We start from the raw sequence: 23,736 nt of genomic DNA on the forward strand, positions 1-23,736 counted from the left end.
TCTGAAAAGCCTGTCTTCTAAGGCTTTTGGTTACCATGGCAGCATAGAGACCTAAGTTATAGTCTGAAAAGTGGAAAAAGAAAAAAGGGATAGAAACCACAAGAACTAGCCTTTGCTTCCAGAATATTCTCTAGTCATAGCATCCCACCTGAAGCGGATCCCTTTTGAGGGCAGAAGGACGGTTACTTCTGCTATCTTCTGTGATGGTGGTCACTTCCCACTTGTCATGTAGATGCCCAAGATGGTTCCTATTTTAAAGGAATTTATTTTATTTTATTTTTGTGAGAGAGAGACAGAGAGAGGGATACATAGGGACAGACAGGAAGGGAGAGAGATGAGAAGCATCAACTCATAGTTGTGGCACCTTAGTTGTTCATTGATTGCTTTCTCATATGTGTCTTGACCAGGGGGCTGCAGCCAAGCCAACGACCTCTTGCTCAAGGCAGCAACCTTGGGCTCAAGCCAGTGACCATGGGGTCATGTCTGTGGTCCCACGCTCCAGCCAGCAACCCCACGTTCAAGCTGGTGAGCCCGTGCTCCTGCCAGTGACCTTAGGGTTTCAGACCTGGGTCTTTTGTGTCCCAGGCCGATGCTCTATTCACTGTGCCACTGCCTGCTCAGGCTTAAGGGAATATAGAGCCTATTTGGAGAGATGTACATGAACACCCTTTTAGAGTACAGAGAGGTAAGTGCAGCAAGGTGGAGAGATCAGGAAAGCTTTCCAGTGAAGGTGGCTTCTGATGTGTTTATGAGGGAGCAGAAGTGAGTGAGTGAGGTGAAAATCAGGGCAGCGGCCGGCGGAGAGGACCTTTCTGGCAGAGGGGACAGCATGAACAGACACCGAGGTGACAAACAGTTTATTTTGTGGAGAGGTCAAGCCGAGGTCACCGACTTGAGCGCAGGCTCATCCGGGTTGAGCATTGGTTCACCAACTTCAGCGTGGGGTCGCTGGCTTGAGTGTGGGAGCATAGACGTACCCCATGGTCGCTAGGTGAAAAGTCACTGGCTTGAAGCCCAAGGTTGCTGCCTTGAGTCCAGGTCATTGTCTTGAGCAAGGGGTCACTCAGTCTGCTGTAGCCCCACTCCTCATCAAGGCACATATGAAAAAGCAATCAGTGAACAACTAAGGTGCTGCAATGAAGAATTGGTGCTTATCATCTCTCTCCCTTCCTGCCTGTGTTCCTATCTGTTCCTCTCTCTGTCTGTCAAACAGAAAAAAAAAAATTATGATGTTGGTTTCAGCAGAAACTTAGGCTTCAAAGAATATTTCAGGTTGTCTAGTCCTTGAGGAAGTAAGGAAGATTGAGAGGGAGGAGTTCTGTCTGGGGGAAGGGAGGAAGGGGGATGGTGAGGAAGAAACGACAGAAGGATAAATGGAAGGGTAATCAGTTAAAGCTGTTGGTCCTTACTACATTTTCTTAATTTAATTACACATGTGTTACCTAGTTTGATGTTCTTTGCAACGATGTAAATACAACGATTTACCATCTGTAGATTTTGTTTTTTTCTGGTGTGTTGTAATTTGAAATTAGTTTTAATGGGTCTTTTCTATACTATTTGTTTCTTTTCAGCATTAAAGAACTGTATGGATCAGTTTGCTAATAAATACATGCAAGATTTGAAGAGCTGAAGAAAAATATCAGTATTAAGCCTTTGTTTTTAACGTGAGTAAACTCGCTTGTCACCTGTGTTCGTTTCTGACGTCTTTCAGGCCCGCAATTACCTTTCTGTACGCTCAGTGTCTAAACTTTTTCCCAGTCGTAAAGTTACTTGACTGTGTCCGTCTACTCATTATGTCTATGAAAATTTGTGACCCACCCCCTCTTTAAAATTTTTTAATTCTAAATTTAATATGACTAACATAGATGGCTGTAGGATGTAGGCATGTTGTGGCAGTCAGTGAGCAAATCACTCTTTAGCTCCGAGAAGGAAAACACAGACCTGGTAGCACATAAAAAGCACCACCCTCCCTTCAAATCCTTTATTGCTCTTTTTCTCAGAGCATTTCAGTGCCCCATCTAAGCCAGTGAGAATTGTTGGTTGGCTGGTAATATAACCCCACAGTCTTAGAAAAATGAGGTGTTTTCATATAAGCTTATTTACTCCTTTCTTCCTTGTTTCTTTTGCTCAATCATAATAATAATAGTTATTGATGGAGCCTGTACTAAATGACAAGCACTTGGCTACTTCAATTTTCATTTGACGACGATTTTTTCTGAGTGCTTGCCATGTGTCAGGTCCTGCTCTGACGCTATTACCTTATGTTATTCTCCTGCCAACCTTACAAAATAGCAGTTAATGTTTTAGTGATCCTGATGAGGATACTGAGATTCAGAGAGAGAGAGAGAGAGAGAGAGAGAGAGAGAGAGAGAGAGAGGTCAGGAGCCTGCTGATGGTCACATAGCTGGTAAGTGGTAGAACCCAGGGTCTGAGTACAGTGCTGTCTGGCTTTCTCACTCGTCATTTCCTAAATGTTTAAAACTCTTTCTGGCACACCTGTTGGTAGATTAGACACTTCTGGGTTGTGTTCTTAATAAGATTGTGATCCTAATCCTTTTAAACCTTAACTGTAGCCACAGCAAGGACTGAAGTTACAGAAATACCCTCCCACGTTTGAGGAGTAGCTTTGGTACCTGCATGGGGAGTTAAGAGAGCTAATGCTCAGTCTCAGCTTTTCCTTGGATTTCCTGTGTCTTTGAGACATTTAATTTCTGGGGGAAACAAATACTCTTATGCCAACGAAGGAGAACAGACCAGATGTTCTCCAGGATCTCCTTCAGTCAGCTGTTTATTGAAGTAGTTTATACATAGAGGAAAGACCACAAATCATAAGTGGGTGGCTTGAAGGAATAATTGTGACAGAGTGGACACATGTATAGCAGCACCTGATTAACAGAAAATTCCCAGTACCCAGAACCCTCCTCACCTAATGCTCCCAGGAGTAACCTATTTTCTGATTTCTGATGCCCTTGATTGGTTTTGCCTTTTTTTAAAGTTTATGTAAATAGAATCATACGGTACATACTCTTTTGTGTCTGGCTTAATTTCCTCACTACATTTGTGGAATTCATCTATGATATATATATATAATAGTTTGCTTTTTTCATTTTCCTTGTTATGGTATTCGTTATCTGACTCTTACAGCTGCTGGATATTCAGGTCGTTTTCCAGCTTGGATGTATTACAAATAGTGCTTCATTGAATATTTTTGTGCCTATCTTTTGGTGATGATTATGGTTTGTTTGTTCAGGAAACACTCAGTAATTTAGATTTGCAGCTCTGTGCAGTGATGCTGGAGTAAACATCTGTGAAAGCAGACAAGTTGATTTTAGGTAGCCAGGTGATCTGTCTATTTCAACAGGATGTTCTAAGCATGCTAGTTAGAAAGAGGAAGAGGTTTTCATGGATTACTTTGGGCATTTGGCCAGGTGGAAACCCTCTGTGATATCTGTGGAGATGGTAACACTTGTTCCCCTGGCAGAAAAGAGCTTTGGTTGGGTACAGGAAGGGCTTACAAAGAGGAAGGGAAAACGGATCCAGAAGAAAGAGGTGTCTGGGTTCCCCTAGAAACCAGTCAGAGAAAAAGCCAGGGAAAGAGACAACCTGGAGGAAGAATCAGCCTATGAGACCTGAAGAGTCTAAGAAGATGAATGGAGAAATAAAAATTGACCCGAGCAGGCAAGGCTGGATCTCGGAAGGAACTCGTAAAGCATTTTCTGAACAAACATTAAATTTAATGTTTGTTTTAAGGGACTGTTGAAAAATCAGCACCTAAAGTATGACTCTTAAAGCCAAGCATGAACTTAATCAATAAACTTACTAACCTAGGAAAAGGCGTAGTAAACAAACAGGATGGGCGCATGTGGGCTTTGCTCTGCAACTGTTCTGCGTTCAGATCGCCGCTCCATCACCTCTTCCCTGGGGCCCCTCTGGGTCAGCTTCCTCCTTTGTAACGTGAGCATTTTTCATGCCCACCTTACAGGTTTGCCATGACAATTTGCTGCAATAGTGTCAGCAGTGGCTTTTGGGCACATTGCACTGGCACTAAAAGTAGCTATTATTCTCATTATTTTTCCAATTTTATCACCAACATCACCTGTTTGACTCTGCATCTGATACTTTGCAAGAATTTTCAGATCATTTCTTTAAAATATGAGATAAGTTTTTTTTTTTCAGGTATGCTGAACACTAACAAAAATATTTTCCTACTTGCTTCACCTCAAGCTGAAACTCAAAGCAAAGATGAAGAAAACAATTGTCCCTGTGTCCCTGGCATGTCCCTCCCCAAAGTGAGTCAGTGAAGACACTCTTGGTTTTTGAGAGTTCTTTACGTGGTTACTTGAAGAAGAGGTCAGTGGAGTTGAGAGTCATGGGAAAGTTCGGTCATTTTGCAGAGGAAGATGATAATTTTATATATTATACTCTCAAATCTTGCCAGGCATTTTGCAAACAAGTGTTCTTACTTTCCAGGGGCCTTCAGTGAGAGGCTTGTGGGTGACTCACTGCCGACCACAGCCTCAGAGGGTGTACATTCCAACTGCCCGTGGTCAGGGACATCTTTCCACTTGTTAGCACATTCTGAGTTAGCTGTTGAGGCACATGGTGTAGGTTAAGCTTGATTTTGCTGTCGATGACATTATGAGCTAACAAATGAATACTCTTGTGTTCTAAAAAGGAAATTGTGAGAAGGACGAGTCAAAAAGAGCATTTGACCCAAGACTTTGAAATTCTAGTTCTGACTCCTGTTAACTAGCTGTGGAACTTAAGGAATATTGTTTACCCCAGGCTTCAGTTTCCTCATATGTACAATTAGGAGGTTAGTTTAAATTGCAGCTGTGAGGCAAGGAGGATTCTGGGAATCTTCTACGTGGAATACCGAGTTTTGCATGTATTTGTGTTTTCTCAATGCTGAATTTTTTCACAGGTTTTATCTCAAGGAAGAACTTCTTGTGACAGCAGATTTTGGTCCATAGGATAGTGGGGGCAGGATTAGTTTTAAGACATGACCTAAATTCACAAAATATTAATGTCCGCAGCAGGAAAAACACCAAATGACCAGACTATTGTGACTGATGTAAGGCTATGTGAGTCTGTATGAATTAATTTTCACAGCGACATTTACTTTCCTCGTTTCTAATGGACTTGCTCTATTCATGAAAGGGTGTGTATATTTATATATAAACGACATAAGTAAATATACAAGACATCGCGTATAAATGCATGGCATAGCTGGGTTATGAAAGCTGCGTTTGGCCTTATCTCAGGTCCCTGTTTAAACCCCCAGCTCCCACATTGCAGTTACCCAGCTGGCAGAGTCCCAAATAAGATCTGAGTTTGTTGTATCATTCCAGATGTTGAAGCAAGTATTTATTACAAAGTATGTTTTAAAATTAGCATTGAAATTAAATATTGGATTAAATCGAGTTAATAAATAAGAGTAAATGCTAAGTAGTGTTATCACTTAATAATTACTTTTAAATTTTGACTTCTAATCCTCTTATACCCGGGGGAATCGGCGTGAGGCTGATACATATATAGAAAAAATTAAAGTAAAAACTTTGTAATATTTGTACTTGCAGTCATTTAGATGTGCTGGCAACTGGCAACTAGAAAAAAATAACACTTTTCTCAGAGGACAGGTGCACCCCGTTTCTCCCACATGCTTGCGCTTCTTGAGATCATAGATGGTGGCGAGAGCTGTCTGGCTATCCCACTTTTGAGGCTGAAAGGCCGCAGGTACAAGATCGAGGTGGGACGTCCTACGTGGCTGGCGTGCCTACTGCCACTCCACCTGGCTGTGTAGCGATTTTCTAAGCTGGCGATTTGTAGGTGCTGAGAAAATGTCATCCCCAAAGTAAAGCTCCACCTGCACCCTTACCTGCTGGCCCTTCTAGCAGTCTCCATCAGTTTCAGTGTTCTAGGGGGATTGGAGCTTTCTCCTCTTGACTCTTTGTGGGTCAAGCATTCTTTATTCCAGGCAATTCATACTAACAATTCTGAAAATACTGCTTGGGGGGATGACAGTCTCACTTGGACTTGTGTGTCACATAGGTGTTTTCATTGGTTCATTGGAACTTGAGACAATACATAAATGAATTGTTTTCATCATGAAATTTACACAAGATTTTTCTTTCCATTTTTAAAGTAACTGCTCCCTCTCCTACCAAATATCTAAGATCACTTTTACAATTGAGTGGAGACGTAATTTTGCTTTTAGAGTCTTTCCTCCCAGCACAAATTTCTTTTGTGCCTGAGGGTCTGTGAGGGCTGTGGATTCTCGGTCTGTTTTCTCCTCACCTCTTGGGAACTTGGCAGTCACTGACTTCGATTTTATTTTTCTCCTTACTACAGGTATGTAAGCATGTAACTACAGACAGAGAGAAAGGATATGTTTACATGTTTAGCAAATAAATAATCAAAACATGTAAGGGGGGTGTTCATGTGTAAGTATGAGCAACGGACAATTGGTGTGTTTATTGTTCAAGTTGCCATGCGTGTATACATTTAGTTGGTCCCCTGAGCATCTGTGATGGCGCTTAATTATGTAGTCTCAGCAGTTTGTTTAAGAAGAAAGGAGAGGGTTCAAGGGGATTTTGATTTTCACTTAGTGGACCTGTGGTTTGATATTATGGTATTTTGGGGAAAATAGGGTTCTGGGACCAGAATGTCAATTAGCCAGAGCTCTCCGCTGCTTTAGTAGTGAAGAAGTAGGAGAAGGGATTTTCAATAGTTCTTACATCGTTGTTTAGCAGTAGCTCAAGGCTGCTCTGTCATAATCAAAGAAGTGAGCCTGGCTCCCCAGGGTGTGTTCTTCGGTCCTTGGATACCATAATGCTGTTCTCTTCTCAAATCATAGCCCAGAGCTGGTTCAGCCAAGGGGAGACCTAAGTTAAGGGGGTAGCAATTTACAGCCATTGTAGTCTTTAGGTTAAAAAAAATAAACAAAACATAATATATATATATATGCTCATGTATAAGGTCTACTGGAAAGTTCTGTCCATTTCTATCACAAGTTTCGACACGTAAGCACATGTTTATTTGGCGCATGTGTGCCTATCTATTTTTATCACTTAATGTATACATACTGACGTAGCAAATTAACTAAAACAAAGTTGATTCATGTTAGTCTTATTGTGAAGCGATAGTGTACCCATGGCTACTGATAAAGTTCATTTATGCCACTGTAATTTTTACGAATTTCAACAAGGAAGAAATGCTACAGAAGCATGTCTGTCACATCCACTGTATTTCCCGGACTTACACCCTCCGACTATCACTTGTTTTTGTCCTTTCAAAATTTTTTGAAAGGGCAAAAAATTCAAAAATGAAGAAGATATCAAACAAGCACTGGTTCAATTTTTTGCATCAAAAGATAAAACATTTTTCAAAAATGGGATATACAAATTGCCCTCACGCTGGCAAGAAATCATTAATAATAATGGCAATTATATTATTTAATAAAGTTTATTGATGGTAAGAAAAATTTGTGTTTTGTTTTATTCCAAAAATGGACAGAACTTTCTGGTAAACCATATATATATATATGCGCTAATATATATGTTATCTCCCTAGACATTGTGGTAGCTTTCAGAGCTTCAAACAGCCTTGGCAGCTTCCTGTGACCATTACCTTGAACTGCGAGATAATCCCTTGCCAATGACTGACCCCCAAGTACAGTACAATTAATGTATTTATTTTCTGTGTTTCAGTTTGTATTTCAGAACGCAACATGCCATTGTATTAGCAGCTTTTCTTATTTGTATGTTTGTTTTTACTTTATTCATTTACCTTCATGGTAGTAATTATGTACTTGGCTTTAGATCCATAGGCCATTTGACATTGTGATATTAAGAGATTTTAGAAGAAAAGGTCATCAGCTGTCATTCTGGGCTATTTTGGGTGTTTTGTACTATATTTATTTTGGATCCAGCTTTTCTTGCCCTTGATTAGCTGTTCCTCCTCCTTGCTTTGGCCTCTCATCTTGCTTGGAAACTTTTCAATAGATCTGTAATTGGGTGACTACTTTGTTCAAAAAATAAACACAATCTCAACTTTGGGAGGGAGTCAAGAAGACAGGATGGGACTCTCCCTTGATGCCTGTGGTTGCAGCGTGTGGAATTCCTGGAGCAGGCCCTCCGGCTTCCAATAACACTGCTGTCTGAAGGTGTTTCCTGCCTGCGGAGGCTGGTTAGCTCTTACAAAGGGAAACGTGTTTCCGGAGGCAGTCGCACAAGTTTTGGATGGTTTGGTGGGATTTAAATTGTGTTGTTGTTTATACAGTTTAAGAAATGAAGGAACGTATTATTTGCCGAGAGAAACTGGGACTTTTTGGCTTCATGGTCTAAATTGGTCTTGCCTGAGGTTTGGCATAGAACACAGCTTTCAGAGGCCTTGCACCCACACCGGGCTTCCTGTGTGGGGTTGGGGGGCATGAAAACCAAGGATCCAGCATGAAATAAGTGGTCCTCAGGCAGTAGCAGAAAAAATGAAGTAGCAGAACTGCAAGCATAAGACCTCTCCCAGAAGAAAAGAGCAATTCCCCAAAGCCCCTGCTCTGCCCTCCCTTGTTAGCCAGCAGAGTTGCAAACACGTCTTTGTGAAACTGTCTGACTGGTTTTAGATTGACAGAACATACTAATTCTACCAGTGTTGTAGGATCCAGAAAGCGACCACTGTTTCCCCACTTTGTGGCCCTCCTGAAAAAATATCAGTGTTTGATGCCTGCTTCTTTGCACTCTTTACCTGCCATAATACAGTCCATTCTTGCTACCATTTCTATAACAGGTCTGTGAGTACTGAATTAGTGAATGCGGAATCATTGCTCCTAGGGGACGTAAGGCTTAGGTTCCTTGAGCCTCTGGCCACAACATTTTCTCAACTGATCAATGCATAACCTTGTTTTTGTTAAAGCCACCCTATTTAATATTATTGACTCATTGTCATTGAACTCATGATACTACGATTCATGCCTGAACAAAGCTGAGCTGATCCAACGCATGCGTTTTCTCTGCAAGGTACATCATGGATTTCTTGCGCTTAGGAACACTAGACGGCCCTTCAGCCATATGTTTTGGGGCCTTTTTCAACATAGAAATAACCAGGTAACAGCACAGAAATGTCAGCAATAAGGACCCTTGTTTATTGTATGAAAGCCAAACCGAAACAAGAAGGCAGAGCATCACCTTGTTTGACCTCAGCTGGACTGCGCTCCAGGGCAACTCAATTTTTTGTTACCCTGTGTATGCCCATGAATCAACGCTAGCACCACTAGTATTGATTTCAGGGTTATGAAGAAATTATAGTGCATGGGCATATTCACAAATACTTACTGTATAATATGAAATAATCCCAATTATCATGGCAGAAACCCCCTCAGCCCAGCTCTATAGTTCATGTAGCAAACTAATCATTTAAGGTAAAATGAGTTATGAGTTGGTGTTATAGCCAATACCCGGCACACATTTATAAGTCGCCTCATGTAAGGTGAAGACCGGCAGGAAGAACTTGCCTGATTAGTAAATCCTGTTGTTGAACAGATGAGTGATAACATTCTGCTAGGCTTTGAACATCTAGAGAATAGGAACAATGTCTTGTGCGTTCCCATGTTCTTGGCATGAAGGTTAATAATGACCAGCACATAGTAGGACCTCAGTGAAGGAATGAACACTAAATAAATTAATGAACGAAAGAACAAGGAGAAACCTGCTCATGATGCCTTTCAGTCTGCTTCAGGGTGCTTCAGGAGTCTGATGCATCTTTTCAGCGTAGATAATGTCCTGTCAGTGGTTACTGATTGTCAAAAACAGCAGTGTATTAGAGTTGGGCTTGGGGGGGTTGTAGCTGGGCCTGAGAAAGGAGTAGGAGGACCACGAACCATATTGTGAAAATTACTTAAGTCTAGAACAGAATTTGACTTTCTTCCATCTTGCCATGGATGGAGCCTGGTTTGAAGTTTGTTTTTTTCTCTGATATTTCTGCTACCAACTTCTCTCTGCTTCAGTCTCACTCCCACACTGCTGTTACTGGAAATGTTTCTCTAGATTGTGGATTTGATCATCTCAACCTCTTGCCTCAAAAACTCCCTTCTCCCCATGAGATACAAATCAAAATGCCTTGGTCATCTGGTCCCATCGCTCCACTTCAGACTTCTGTCTCTTACCATTGTACTGAAGCACAGCCTTTGCTCAAGCCTAACTGGACTTTTCACTGTTTCCCACAAATGTTTTTTAGGAGTCCTGGCCTTTGCATTGGCTGTGCCTTCCGCCAGTGTTATCCGCTCCTTCTTGCAGGTCTTTCTCAGCTCTAGCTCAAAATATCGCTTCTGTGCTGTGTCTGGTGAGATGCCCATCTCCCCCACAAGTATGAGCTCTTCACGGGAAGGCTCTATTTTTCTCATCTTTGCGCCCAGCTTCTAGCATGTTAATATTCAGTAAATGTATTTAAACTACTGAATCTAACATTATCTGGAGAATCTAAACATTATCTGGAGAATTTGGTAATGTGAAGGCTTTAAAAAATCCTTTTAAATAAAAAAAGAAATAGAATGTCAGGTTTTGGTAGAAAGATGTGGCCGTTCTTTTGTTAATTAGTTAATCTGTTGTACAAAACTGAGCTTCTCCACTCAGGAAACATCCATCTCTGCCCCTGCTCCCCAGTCCCCAATATAAACATCCAGGGACTAGTTTTAATTAAAGTAGAAGCTAGTTAAATTTTATATGAGAGGAAATGACATTCAATTTCAGATATTATCTATTTAATTATTTCCTGCAGATTAACCATTTGTTTCACCAGAGGGTTATCACGGAACTTCTGTGCACGAGAAACTGGGCCAAGGGCTTTGGAGCATGAAAAGATAAGCTGAACACAGCGGCTTTTGTCTAGTGGGAGAGAAAGACGTGGAAGTACATTTCTCTAAAACAGGATACAATACACACTATGGGTAGAGCTGTGGTCACATACAGGAAGGTGAAATTATTTCCAGCCTACTTAGTTCTATAGAAGAGCTTGAATTTAACCTGAGCCTTGTGGGGTCATTTTGAGAGTAAGGTGGGTAGCAGGGCAAAATGAAGGAGGGCACATGGTTGGGGCGGTTCCAAGGGCAGGGACCTGTACAAGCAAAGGCACTGAGGCGGGAAAGTGCAGAGAGCAATAACAGGAGACAAGTACTGCAAGGAGTCTGAGGGTCAAGGGGGAAGCATTGTGAAAAGACTGGAGAAGTATGTCAGGATCCTTTTATAGAGAGAGATAATGGCAGTTTGCTTGGACTTAATTCTGTAGTCATTAGGAGTCATGGCAGATTTTTAAAACAAAGGAGGTACATGACAGCAACTAGCAGCAGCTAAAATTTGTAAGCATTTACTGTGTGTCAAGCACTTTTACTAAATCCTCACCACAACACTTTGAGGTTAGTGCTACTAATATAACATTTTACGGTTAAAATGGAAAGCCCAGAAAGGTCAAATAACTTTCCAAGGATCCACAGCAAATCAGTGAGGACCTGGGTTATGAAGTCAGGAAGCTTCTGTAAGAACTTGCTCAGGGACACAGTCAACAGGGTGGTGATTACTGGGGTTGGGTGGGTGGGGTTTGCTGGAGGAGGGGTATGGAGGGGAATAAATGGTGATGGATGGAGACTTGACATGGAGGGGTGAACACACAATACTGTGTACAGAGATGTGTTGTAGAATTGTGCACCTGAAGCCTGTATAATTGTGTTAACCAGTGTCACCCCAATAAATTTAATTTAATTAAAAAAAAAAAAAAGAACTTGGGTTTTAAACCTAGAATTAATTAGAGGATTCAGGGAGACTGAACTTTATGAATTGTTTGCAAAGAGTTTAGTGTATATGAATGTGTGCATTTGTTTAAGAAAAAATGTGTAGCTTTAATCATATGAGAGGTAGGCTCTCAAAAGCCCTCCAGTATGTGCAGTGCATTCTGGGGCGACTTGAAGAAGCAGAGCAATCTGGCGCTGCTCAAAATAAAAGGAAATCAAAATAACTCGCAGGAATTGGTATTGTAAGTGGCAAGCTGTTCCTTATTGTGAGAAGCAGAGACAATATCTAAGAAGTTTTTTTTGAAGGTAAACATGAGGTAGCCAGGCCTTAAAACTTGTGATTATTTGAGGGCAGAGAGCCTAGCTTTCCACCAGGCAAAGATTCTTTTAAATTTCAACAGAAGCTAAATAAACTCCTGAATTCTGAAATGTTTTTGAAAAATGCCCAGATGCTACTCTGCTTTCAAGTGGACCGTGTTGCCTTTTTACAGTTAGAAGTACTTAGGGGATGACTATGCATTAACCTGTGAGACTGACAGTTCCTTGCAGCCAGTGGTGAATCCAAAGGCCCAAAGGCAGGTGCCAGGATAAATACCGATGAAGGGATTGCTCGGCTTGTATCACTTGAGAAGTCAAATTAATACCTAAGTTTTGTTTATAGTAAAATTTTTTTATTCTTTATTATTTTTTAAAATTTTTATTTAGACAATTTTAACAGGGTGACATTGATCTACTAGAGTACATAGATTCAGAGAAAACATCTCCAGATCAGTTTGACATTTGATTATATTGTATACCCATCACCCAAAGTCAAATTGTCTTCCGTCACCTTTTATTTTATGCTTTAAATATGTGCATTTTAAAGATATTTCTATCACACAGGTACAGTAAGTATTATACTTTATTAGTGAGATCTGGATTTCATACTTAACGGAGTTTTTGTTAATGTTTTTTATATTTGCTTTCTAATTTTCTATTTTCTATATTTTTTCTTGGACCATTTAAAAGTCTCACATTCACAGTCCTACTCAGACCTTTCCAAATGTTAAAAAAAAGTTATCTTTTAGTCCCCTTTATGACCGGTCTTATCTCCCTGCCTGTTTTGTTTTGTTTTTATTTGGTGTTTCATGACATGAACCTGTTTGGAAAGTCTATGACAGTTATCTGGAAGTATGCCTTTTGATCTGGGTTCATCTGACGTGGCTTCCTAATGGTTAGATTCAGGTTAAACATTGCTAGCAAGAATACACTGCTTCTCTTCAGAAGGTACATATAAGATGGTAGGTAGGCTAATTTTAATCACTTAAGTAAGTTTGTGTTCACTGGACTTGTCCATTGAAACGGTCCTAATCTCCTTGATAACTAATACATAAACTCAGGGTTAATTCTTGGAGACCAAATGCATATCTTGTTTCCCATCAGCCAGTCGTTGTGGTTTTAGCATGCATTTTGAATCCTTATGTGAATTAGTTATGTTGGTGGTTGCAATATGGTGCTCACTGAATTTTATGAAGTCACTTTACTGGGAAAAAATTCTCCTTTTCATCCCCATCCTTGTTTGGGGGTGAAAAAAAATCTTGGCCCCACAGACAGTGGCAGAGGAGTTGATACAAGTGGAACTGGAAAACAACTGTCCAAACAGATTTTAATATTTAAAATGTGCAAAGTGCCTTCTTTTACTGTGTGAACGCATGTACAGGAAAGTGAAAGAGAGCATGTGAATGCTTAGTTTTGGTGATTTGCCCTTAAACTTATAAATCTTTATTGATGCAGATGAAGAAAAAACAAACTGCCCATATTATTTTCTTCTACACTAAGAGAATTCAATAATAATGAAATGAATTTTTATTCAGCAGCCACAGTCTGGAACGTTGTTTGATGTTTGTCCTCTCATTTGAAAATGCCTCAGAAGTTGTTCTTTATGAGGCATATTGGATTGAACTCCAATGGGCATCAAAACCATGGACTGCTTTTGAAAGGTGGGATAGTGAACAGAAATTGTTCAGTAGGGGGATTTCTCCATCTAGGCTTCTAATCCTTTGGGGGATTTATCCTAAGGCTTTTATACCTCCCCTGCTCCTGACTGGCTGGCTCAGTGACTCAGTGTTATCTGATGAGGGTCTTATTTCACTTTTGAAAGCAGAGTGTTGTTCTGTGTGTTGTGGGGTTAGCGGGTAGCAGGAAAAGATGGACTTAGGCAATGCAACATAAAACTCACCCATCCATCTTGAAATTAGAGAGTACCCTTCACGCAGTATAAGTTCTCCCACTTGCAATTCATAATGAAAAGATGTTTATTTTTGAAGCATTTAACTATGCATCCTAAATAAACAGAACTAGTCTTTAAATATTGGGGTAAGATCCTTACCCCAATTCATTTCTAATTTGCTTCATTTTTCTTTTTTCGTGTTTTATAAGGGGATTTTGGACACTATTTTTGTGATAAGTTGACCTGGACTCATGCGTCCTCTTGAGCCGTGAATTTGTACATTGTGTCCTCTAAGTCTGGAAAAATGATATGCCCTAGTTTGCTGGTATGGTATGATCACACACTGTTTTTCTCTCATTGGGATCCTTCTGAGTAAGAAATTGGCTTGGTATGGGGTGGTCTATAAATTTAAATAAGCTTATTTCAATTCTTTGTTTGGTGAGAGCTGAATATGTACTTCCTAGGTTTACTTGATAAGTTTTCACACTGTGTTTCTGACTTATCTTATAAATATTGTAATAGGTTTAGAATATAAATATTTAGGGCAGTACCTTGCTAATTCAAGCAGTTGAGCTTTATGGACTGCAAGGTTGGGTAGTTCACTTGAAGGAAAGATAGCAGTTTTGAGTCTTGAGACAATGGATCCCAAAACTTATTTGTTAATTAGATTGGCATGTCCCTGGCAAGTACAAAAATTCTGCAAGAGGCTTGAGGTTGCAGTAAAGCTAGTGTCTTCCTGTGATACTCCGTGCTCTAGATGTGCAGTGGGCCTCCTCCAGCCCCAGCCCCAGCCCGCTGTATGCGACACAAGGTAGGAACCTGGTGTGCATAGTTGTACATTACATAGTTGGCATGCAGCGAATAGCATGTTTGACATCATAATGAATGAGGAGGTACGGAAATATATCTTGTTTTTAAACACTTTGACTTGTTTTCTGAGATGTAGAATGACAACAGCAAAGAATATTTAGAATTCTAATTATTTGCAAAGAATATTTATTGTAAGGGCTTATAAAGTACATTGCTTGATTCACAGAGGTAGTAGGTTCATACTTGTCAAGCAGGTTTATACAACACTGAAAAATGAACAGGGCTTACTTATTTAGTGTGGGCAATTTTTTAAAAAGTTCATTAGAGTTGAGTTTTTCTGAGAGCTTGATTTAATTACTGGAGAAAGAATTACAATAACAACAAAACTTTGGTTATGTGTGCTATGGTTATGTTGGCTATGGTGATGATAGATGTCATCTTTCTTTTAGGCATATCATAGTGTCTGGTCTAAAGCAACATTAAGGCTCCATGTATATTGATGGCAGTAAATTTTCAAATTAGTTGCTAAATTTCTCTGGTCTTAGCATGCTCAGTAGTTACCACCTACTTGACCTTTTGCAAATTGCCATTTTCTCTTCTTCCTGCTACCCTCCCACCAAACTCAGTGCCTGCTCTTAACACTGCTGGTCACAGAGAGGCAGAGAGAGCGTTCTGTGCCAGATACTGTGTCAGGCTCCTGCAGAACTAAGACCTGGTGCTTGCCCTCAAAGAGGTCAGAGTCTAGTATAGATGGAAGTAGTCATGTAGAGGGGTCTGAAGAGTACAAGTCATGGATTGAGGGTGGCAGGGTAGGGACTGGGGGACAGTTTAAGGAAAGGCATGGTCAACTTTACCTGGAAGGATCAGACTTGGCCTTGTAGTAACCCTAGAGCAGGGTGTTTAAGAACAAGTGGCACTGGCAGTGGAGACTTGAGACGGTAACAGGGGAAACTCTCCAAAGAGTAGAGAAGGGAATCCCGATGTTTTGTGTGTGGTCCCTTATGAGAAGCGAGAATGTCCTGTTGGGGAAATTTGGTGACTATTGATTTAAAGGAATACACCTGGAAGAGGAGAGCCAGGCATTGTGACTGCTGCTAGAGGTGGATATGCCACAGTTTGGGAAGGAGGCGGTTTGGTTGGATCTGGAAAGAAGTGAATGTACATCTTGGGAGAGGTGTGGTGGAGGGACCTGAGGTCTTGGTGTCGTCAAAGAGCAAGTGAAGGTGGAGGTGCTAGTCGAGTGAAAAGATGTTCTCAGAGAGGTGGATAAAGTGACAAGTCTGGCTGTGAAGAAACTCAGGGTGTGACCAGGAGCAAATATTGGGAAGGAGGCCCTATTCTTTGATTTCTTTCCTCTCACCGTACTGTCTTTCCTTGGGCAATATCATCTCTACTGTCTCTCGCATATGACCAACCCAGATCACACACCTTACCTCCACACCAGTTTATCCAGTGGCTTGAACTAGAGACATTTGTAACTCAAGGAAACTCTTGATATAAAACCTTTTAAAATCACCTGACCAGGTGGTAGTGCAGTGGACAGAGCGTCAGCCTGGGATGCAGAGGACAAGATTAGAGAGCCTAAGGTTGCCAGCTTGAGTGCCGGCTCACCCAGCTTTGGCCCAAAGGTCTCTGGCTTGAGGAAGGGGTCACTGACTTGGCTGGAGCTCCCTGTTCAAGGTACATATGAGAAAGCAATCAATGAACAGCTAAGGTTCTGCAATGAAGAATTGATACTTCTCATCTCTGTCCCTTTCTGTCAGTCCCTGTCTTCTTCTCCACCGCCCAACCCCCCCACCCCCACTCAAAATTAAATTCGATTAAACCTTTTAAAATCAACCTTCCTATATTGAATTGATTATTCTTTAATACCCGGTGTGTACCTCATAAGACTATTCTCACCCTTACCCCTTTATAATTAGGTTTTTACCTGGCTTTATTTATTTATTTAAGAGAGAGAGAGAGACAGAGAGACACAGAGAGAGAGAGAATGAAGGGCAGTAGTGGGAAGCATCAACTTGTTGTCGTTGCTTCTCGTATGTGTCTTGAGTGGGCAAGCCCAGGGTTTCGAACCAGCAACCTTAACATTTCAGGTCGACGCTTTATCCACAGTACCACCAGAGGTTGGCTTTATTTCTTAAAGTAAGCCACTTGAGCCCCCAGGTTGAGTTGATTTTTGTGTTGAGTAAGCCATAAAAGTATCTGGGGCACTCCTGTGTGCTAAGTATTTGTGGAAGGAGGGAAGGAAAAGCGGAAGGATGGGGATAAGGAAATCTCAACTGAGGGAAGGATGGAATTTGAGACTCAAGAGTTCTGCCCTTCCCGTGTGGACTCTGAAAGTTATGCGGGATGGTAGCAAACGCTGAAGGAGAGGAGTTCTTGAGTACCTTGGGTGAATGAGGAGCATAGTGGTGGTACTGCGGAGGCGAGTTAGGAAAAATAATGGGAGAGGTTGGGGCAAGAAGGGTGAGTACGTCCAGCCTTCGTCAAAGAAGTGGACAGAGGGACGTTTGCTATGGATGGCGCAGTGGGGAATGGGCCGGGAGAGGGGTGGATTGAGTTAGTAACTTTGGGTAAATACTGCTTCTATGTGGGAAATTTAGTTCAATGAGAATTGACTCTTAAACTCTTACTCTTGGGCGTCCCTTGGACGAGAGCCTGTGGGGAGACTGAGTAACAGCAGCAACAACAACAATAATAATATTTATGAAGTGCTTGGTTGTCTCATAAATTCTCTTAATAGCCCTATGAGATACATATTATTATCTTTCCCATTGCATGAACGAGGAAAGTTCGGCTTAGAGTGGTTATGTATCATTGGGTTAATGATAAAATAGGGTAAACTACAACAAGGTGAAAAGGAGAGAGAAAGAACACCTTTATGTTAGGAAGAGGAATACTATTTAAAATTCCCTAAGAGTGTCTTTCAGTTTTCTAGATAACATATATACTTTTAGCCTGAGTCAAGATGGTTAGCTGGAAGGGGAAGACATGGATAACAAGAATATGTGCTTTGTCTAGTGGGGAAAAAAAAAGACTCACAGGAATTAGAACTGGGGCACTCAAGACGTTTTCAAATCTGTCGATCCAGGATGTTCAAATTCTACGGGCTCTTGAGGTCGTCTTCTCTTGCTTCTGTGAGAGAGCCTTCTTCTTCCTGTCAGCTGAAGGGAGTCCTTGGGGTCGTCTGGAGATGCTCTCCTCTCCCAAGGAGGAGCGGGCTCACTGCCTCAGTCAGCGGAAGGCCCTCCTGAGTTGTGACAGCAGAGGGCTTGCGTCCTGGAATCTGTGCCTCCTGCTCCGGCTGGTCTGGTGAGACTGAGGAGGTCTCTGTAGTAGCTGTTCTTTGGCTGCCAGTAGCCCGGCTCATTGCCCACGAAATGAATGATGAGTATGATCTGTGAACCCTGGACAGCAAGGGGTCCATGTTTAGACATTTATGGGACTCTAATCCTTTTACCAATAAGAGCCCAAGTGTATGTGCAGAGTTTTCATACTCATTAATATTTACACACACATCACTTATTTTGGGGTGGGAGGTCATAATTGTTAACCTCTGCTTTCCTGTCCTCTTCTCTCCCTCAGTGGTTCTTGGCATTTTCCCTTCAGCTCCCCCAGACCCCTTTCCTTGCTGTTATCCCTGTCCCCCTCCTGGCCATGACAGCACCAGTGGGCCGCCCTGCTTCCCGGCAGGTAGCAGCGCCCCCTGCGTTCCCCCCTGGCCTCTCTCCCAGGCCTGTCCCCTGCTTACCCCACTCTGAGAGAAGCTCATCCCATTTTTCAATCTCTGCTGTTCTCTGCCTTGGTGGCTGCCCACGTGCAAGAGGTGCTACCGGCATGGCCCTCAACTGGGATGTTCAAAATCCTTCAGGCTAAAAGTTCAACTGTCTGAAAAGCCTGTCTAAGGCTTTTGGTTACCATGGCAGCATAGAGACCTAAGTTTATAGTCTGAAAAATGGAAAAAGAAAAAAGGGATAGAAACCACAAGAACTAGCCTTTGCTTCCAGAATATTCTCTAGTCATAGTATCCCACCTGAAGCGGATCCCCTTTGAGGGCAGAAGCATGGTTACTTCTGCTATCTTCTGTGATGGTGGTCACTTCCCACTTGTCATGTAGATGCTCAAGATGGTTCCTATTTTAAGGGAATTTATTTTATTTTATTTTTGTGAGAGAGAGACAGAGAGAGGATACATGGGGACAGACAGGAAGGGAGAGAGATGAGAAGCATCAACTCATAGTTGTGGCACCTTAGTTGTTCATTGATTGCTTTCTCATATGTGTCTTGACCAGGGGGCTGCAGCCAAGCCAATGACCTCTTGCTCAAGGCAGCAACCTTGGGCTCAAGCCAGTGACCATGGGGTCATGTCTGTGGTCCCACGTCCAGCCAGCAACCCCACGTTCAAGCTGGTGAGCCCGTGCTCCTGCCAGTGACCTTAGGGTTTCAGACCTGGGTTTTTTGTGTCCCAGGCCGATGCTCTATTCACTGTGCCACTGCCTGCTCAGGCTTAAGGGAATATAGAGCCTATTTGGAGAGATGTACATGAACACCCTTTTAGAGTACAGAGAGGTAAGTGCAGCAAGGTGGGGGGATCAGGAAAGCTTTCCAGTGAAGGTGGCTTCTGTTGTGTTTATGAGGGAGCAGAAGTGAGTGAGTGAGGTGAAAATCAGGGCAGCGGCCGGCGGAGAGGACCTTTCTGGCAGAGGGGACAGCATGAACAGACACCGAGGTGACAAACAGTTTATTTTGTGGAGAGGTCAAGCAGGGGCCAGTGAGATCATGAAAGAGCCCCAGTTAGGGAACTGGGATTTTATCCTATGAGCCTGCAGTTGAATGGTGGTGTTCATCAGGCAGTCTTCCGGGGAAGTCCAAGTATATTGAAATACTTGACATGGTGAAAACAAACAAAACCAAACTTCCAGTGGACTTGGCAGCATGAATGTATTAGTTGGCTTTGATGAGAATGGAATCAATAAGTTTGCACTGGGTTGGAATGGGAGGAGAGGAAGTAGAAACAGTGGGTATAGAACTCTATACTGTAGGAGCGTCTGAACGAGAAAGTGAGAAGATGATGCTGGTCAAGGTTATTTTCCACCCCCCCCCCCCAAATAAAAAAGAGGTAAGGAATCATACGGGGGAGAGTTCAAAGTATGAAAGGTTGCTGCTTTGTTTGGAGAAACTGAGGGTGAGATCCATGGCAGAGGCAGGTGGTTGGTTGTATAGAAAGGAGTATGTTGTTCTGTGATATTAAAAGGGAAAAAATGAGGACGGATGTGGAAAAACTTGGAAAAATGCATTGTTAAGTACGACATTTTCTTTTTGGGTTTTTTTAGCTAGGCTTCTGCCTTATTCCTGAGATTAAGTCTGCATTTTCTTTTTTACACCAGTTCTATTAACGTGATCTCTGTTCTCGGTCTTGTTCCTAACGTTATCGTGCCAGCCTCTTCAGTAACATGAAGTGTCTTGGTCCTTCTAGAATTGATTTTCCATGTCTTCTCTTTCCCTCTGGGCATCCCTGCTTCTCACCAGGCCCTGCCACCTCCAGGCTGCCTTCCCTTGACCACTGTCATTAACTCTTCCCTTCTAATGGCATTATGAAATTATTTGGGGGTTGATCAGATCATAGCTCCCCAGTGATCCAGTCTGGTCACTTTGCCTTAACTGCACGGTATTCTCTGTGGGTACTTCATGGGGGTAGATAGTACATCTTCCATTGTCTGTTTCCAAATACTGTATGTGATTCTGAAGGCAAATGTGGGTTTTCATGTAGGATTGAAAACTTGCATAGACTAGACCAAAGAAACCTTTTCTATGAGCAGTTATCATGGCCAGTGTCATTATTCCAACCTTCAGTCTGGTCTAAACTGTGAGGCCATGGGAGACTGTTTCTAGGTCAATTCAGTTATTCTCAGAAAGGGAGGACGACATCCACTCAGAGTCCCCTAGGAATGGAGTGCATGTGTACTTTCAAAAAGCATATACTTAAATTAACATGGCTTAGATTTGCTTTTGGCCACATCTTAAAAATTTTCGAGCTTCAAATAGCATTTAAAGAAAAAGGTTTTTATATTTATCAAAAAGAGGCATGGCTTTAAACATACACACATGAAAAATGCCAAGAAATACTGGTCTGACTTAAAAGAACTTCAGTTTATTGGATTGTTTCAGTTGCTTAAGATCTTTTCCAAATAATTTTCTCTGTCTTTATTTCCATTAAATAAGAACTTTGATACGACACTCAGGTTTTTCATGTTGCACTGGTTTAGATTTTAAGGTCTGTTAAATAGGATTATTTCAGGTGACTGTTTCAGAGTTATGATGGCATGATGTAAGAAATGGGCAGAGTTGGAGTTGGGGAGAAACCAAATCTACCACCCACAGAGGCCACCTGGCTGTGGCCATAGACTGCTCACAACTCTCATGAGTGCCTGGGGACCCAGGTTAATTCCCAGGGTGTAAGTCAGCAGCAACATACTCCCTAGCGTTTGTGCTGCACTTACTGCATGCTGGGTCCTGTTCCAAGCACTGCACCCTGTCAGTTAAGTGTCTTTTTTTTTTTTTGTATTTTTCTGAAGTGAGAAGCAGGGAGGCAGAGAGACAGACTCCCACATGCGCCCAACTGGGATCCACCTGGCAAGCCCACTAGGGCACGATGCTCTGCCGATCTGGGGCGTTGCTCTGTTGCAACTGGAGCCATTCTAGCACCTGAGGTGGAAGCTGTGGAGCCATCCTCAGCACCCAGGCCAACTTTGCTCCAGTGGAGCCTTGGCTGCAGGAGGGGAAGAGAGAGAGAGAGAGAGAGAGAGAGAGAAAGGAGAGGGGGAAGGGTGGAGAAGTAGATGGGCGCCTCTTCAGTGTGCCCTGACTGGAAATTGAACCCGGGACTTTCACACGCTGGGTCGATGCTGTGCCGCTGAGCCAACCGGACAGGGCCAAGTGTCTTTATTTTCTGTTTTACTGAAGAAGGAACCAAGGTTTGAGCAGTTAAAAAACTTGCCCACCATCCTGGATCATAAATTCTAGAACCTGGATTCAAATGTAGGCAGTCTGGCTCTAGCGCCCCTATTCTTACCCCCGACGTAGCCTTGCCTTCTGAAAGGCAGGAGGATTCCTGGGAGAGTTGACCCATCCAAAATCAAACCCATGTTCTGCTTCCTTGACAGAAACTCCTCTGAGTAAAACAGCGGGTTCTAAAGTCCCTGTAAGAGGTGGTACACAGGACTGGTCCTAAACATTGGCATCCACACTTGGGGCAGACTAAAATGAGATTTTAAATAAGTGTAAGCTTCCTCTTTGGCGTGATGAGATTTGGATCCCTCTGCTCTTGCTTTCCATAAAAACTCTGCAACTGCCTTCAGAGCCCTGGGAGCCTGAGCCTAGTGAGGAATTCACGGGTAGCTTTCTCTCCACGCACCTGCAGTGAAGGTAAGGGACAGGCTGTACAGGTATGTGCTGTACAGGTACCTGCTGAGGTGGAACACATAAATGAATATAAATATATAAGTAGGAAAACATTATTTCCTTGCTTAAACTACTAAAGTTTAGAGTGATCTGCAAGATAAAAAGAGTTTCAAATGGGGTGCAGCCTGAGAGAAAACCTGAAATTTACAAAATTTATTCATACCATTTCTCTATGTTTCTCTCCCTTTCTCTCTTTCTCTCTCTCCACACACACACAGTGTGTATATGGATAGATATCTGTATACACACACACATATACACATACATATTTCATTTAAAGTGTGCAACTCACATAGTAAAAGTCTCTGAGACTTCTCTTCTGCCCCCCCCCCCCCAAAGGATAATCACTGTCAACATTAGAATAGTTCGACAGATGTTAATTCACTTAGATTTTTTTCCTTAAAGGAGCAGTGACACATAGCGTCCTTAGGAGGCCACGCCGAAGAGTATAGTCAGTTCTATCTGTAAGACAACTCAGCTGTCACCTCTAAGAAACAGATCAGGGGATTTGGGTTTTCATTAATAATACCACTTGTGTTTATTTCTTTAAGACCTTAGTTTGACTTGCCGGGCAGCTTCTCTGGATCACAGTCATGTTATCCACCTAGTGTTAGCTGGCTCATCATCACCTTTTCTCTTGAAGCAAAATCATCCATAATAAAGTCTCTTGAGGTTTTAAGATGACAGGAGGTTGAGAATTTACAGCGTTTTAGGCCTGAAGCCAGTAATAATGGTAACTTTAAAATTTGGACCACATCCTAAAATCCATTTGACTTGATGAGATTTGGAACTTAAATATATAGAGTAGGAAGCTTATAATTTAGAAGTTAAGCTGCTGTTACGATTTTTTGTGTTAATCTGACAGGCCACAAGGTACCTAGATATTTATCTGGTAGACATTATTCTGGGTGTGTCTGTGAGGGTGTTTCTGGATGAGATTAGCATTTCAATCCTTAGACTAAGGCAGATGGCCCTCCCCAGCGTGGGTGGGCATTGTCCATTCCTTTGAAGAACTAAATGGAACAAAAAATTAAGGAAGGGAGAATTCTCTCTCTCTCTGTGTCTGACTGTTTTTGAGCTGGGACATTGGTCTTTGCTTGTCTGTACTCAGACTGGATCTGACATCATCAGCTCTTCTGGTTCTTAGGCCTTTGGACTTGGACTGGAAGTTACATGATCAGCTTTCCTGGTTCTCGAGCCATTGGACTCTCACTAGAAAAAGACCATTGGCTCTTCTGGGTCCCCAGCTTGCCAGTGGTGGATCTTGGGACATTTTAGCCTCCATAACAGTGTGTAGAGCCTGTTCCTTATAATAAACCTTTTTAAAAAAATTTACATGTATGCCTGACTGTGTATGTATGTGTGTATATATATATATGTGTGTGTGTATATGTATACATATATGTATACACATATACATACTTGTACTGTTGGTTCTGTTTCTCTGGAGAACCCAAACTAATATTGCTACTTATTCTTAA

General features: G+C 42.0%; 1 protein-coding gene across 10 annotated transcripts in view; it reads left to right on the forward strand.

Moving 5' to 3' along the window:
• The window catches only part of PPFIBP1 (PPFIA binding protein 1), a 208,770-nt gene that overhangs the window by 76,506 nt on the left and 108,528 nt on the right, over window positions 1-23,736 (forward strand). For 9 of the 10 annotated variants that reach the window (XM_066368859.1, XM_066368863.1, XM_066368862.1 and 6 more), the window contains exon 2: window positions 1,572-1,664. The exons of the other annotated variant lie outside the window; for it this stretch is intronic. The gene's annotated coding sequence lies outside the window, so the exon portion shown is untranslated. The remainder of the gene's footprint in view (window positions 1-1,571; window positions 1,665-23,736) is intronic. 10 annotated transcript variants of the gene reach the window in all.

The sequence above is a fragment of the Saccopteryx leptura genome, chromosome 2 (assembly GCF_036850995.1).
Source record: "Saccopteryx leptura isolate mSacLep1 chromosome 2, mSacLep1_pri_phased_curated, whole genome shotgun sequence".
Classification (NCBI taxonomy): Eukaryota; Metazoa; Chordata; class Mammalia; order Chiroptera; family Emballonuridae; genus Saccopteryx; species Saccopteryx leptura.